The following is a 1,977-nucleotide window of genomic DNA, read 5'->3' as shown; positions in this document are numbered from 1 at the left end:
CTGCAAATATACCATACACAATTTTCTATTCCTTTCAAATATATAACAAAATTATCATGTATATTTCTTTTTTTCTTTTTTTGTTCCCTCCCTCCGCTGCCCATTAACACAAATAGGTGTGTGTGTGTATATATATGTATACACACACACACACACATATATACCTTTTATTCTATGCATAATTCTATTTATCAGTTCTTTCTTTGGATGCAGATAAAATCCTTATTAGTTTGGGTATTTATAATAGACAAATGAAATATTATTTTAAAAATCTATTATTCATTTATCATTTTACAACTGATGTAAGATATCTAATATATCTTTCCATGTTTTCTCTATTTTCTGCATCCTCGCTCCACCCCCATCCCCCAGACCCTGGGACTTAAAAAGAAAATGTCCATGCAAGTTATAATGGGAACTTTATTATTATTATTATTATGTTACATCCAAACATATAAAACACTTTATAGTTTACAGGGTACTTTTTCACAATGACCCATGAAGGATATAGTCTGAGTTTTATTATCTCTGTTTTACAGAAATCTAAGGCTCAGAGAGATTAATAGCCTTTCCCCTTGGTCACACCATAGTCAATGATAGGGTCAGGGCTCCTGACTTGAAGTCTAGACTTTCATCTGGTATACCACATAGTTTCCTTTTATTGCAAATTCAAGTATATAAAACATAATGAATAAATTATGTTTTAAAATTTAAAAAATGTATTAATTATAGAAATAATTCCATTTAGGCTTCAAAATGTCAGTAATATAACATGGACCCATGGACATAATACATTGTCTTTACAAACTTGAAAGTTCTATAGAGGTGTCAGTAATTGTTATCATTTTTATGTCTGAGAGGATTTTCATTTTTCCATTTCCTAAAGCCTTGATGCTAACATGTCAAACTTTATGTTGTACTGATTAAAGTTTCAAATTCTATTCATGAAGTATTGTCATCTTTTTGCTTGAGAGAAGATGATTAACTAACAAAAATGGTGATGGGGTGGTTATATGAAAACTTTAATTAGCCAATTTATCTACTTCCTTCAAGGAAGTGGAGCAATGTGGAGATAATGGATGGAAAGCTGGCACATTTTTCAAACCCCACTTCTGCTTTACTTTGGTCCACTAATTTACCATCTCATGCCCCATGCAACTATTTTAGTCTATGAGTTGGACAATAGCTGCTGATCTGATGGATCAATAAAAGGAGCCATTTCTTCACTGAGGAGGTTCTTGGCCTATTGACAAGAGCATCATCTTTAAAATCAGAGGATCAGGATTCATGTCTTGCCTCTGACATTTCATATATCACCTTGGACAAGTCAGTTACTCTCTTGTGGTTCATTTAGTCATCTATAAAATGGGAGGGTTGATGTCATCTCATGAAAAGCAGGAAAAGGAACCAGATTTGAAACATGGCAGATGACGTGGATCAGCAACAGACCACCAACACTGTAGAGGAGTCACTGGATCTTATCAGGCTCAGTCTAGATAAACAAATTTATGTAAAAATGAGAAATGACTGAGAACTTCAAGGAAGATTGCATACTTATGATCGGCATTTAAACATGATTTTGGGAGATGTAGAATAGACTTGACAACTATAGAAATTGATGAAGAAACTTATGAGGAGATCTATAAATCCACCAAGAAGAACATTCCAATGCTGTTTGTCTGAGGTGATGGGGTCATATTAGTAGCCGCTCCATTGAGTGTTGGCTGAAACCAAGACTTTATCTTGCATGGAAAATTGGCAACTCTGGACAGTAGCCTCTACAAGAAAAGCTGGTGTTCAGAAGAACAGCCCATGACACTTTGGGATATTTAAAAATAAGCAAGGAACCCTCCACTCTTAAAATGGCTTCATTTCCAGACAATTCCTGAGCTAACTGGCAAATTGCTTACTCTTAAATTTCTCACACCAAACCTACCAAGTAATGTAAGGCAAGACTCTTTTTCGGTGATTTAATTT

General features: G+C 34.3%; 1 pseudogene; it reads left to right on the top strand.

The window, feature by feature from the left end:
* The first annotated feature begins 1,420 nt into the window (after positions 1–1,420).
* Positions 1,421–1,728, top strand: LOC122736381 (annotated as a pseudogene).
* The last annotated feature ends 249 nt before the right edge of the window (positions 1,729–1,977 follow it).

This window comes from Dromiciops gliroides, chromosome 1 (genome assembly GCF_019393635.1).
Source record: "Dromiciops gliroides isolate mDroGli1 chromosome 1, mDroGli1.pri, whole genome shotgun sequence".
NCBI lineage: Eukaryota > Metazoa > Chordata > Mammalia > Microbiotheria > Microbiotheriidae > Dromiciops > Dromiciops gliroides.
The sequence above is the reverse complement of the archived record's forward strand: the minus strand, read 5'-3'. Positions and strand labels throughout refer to the sequence as shown.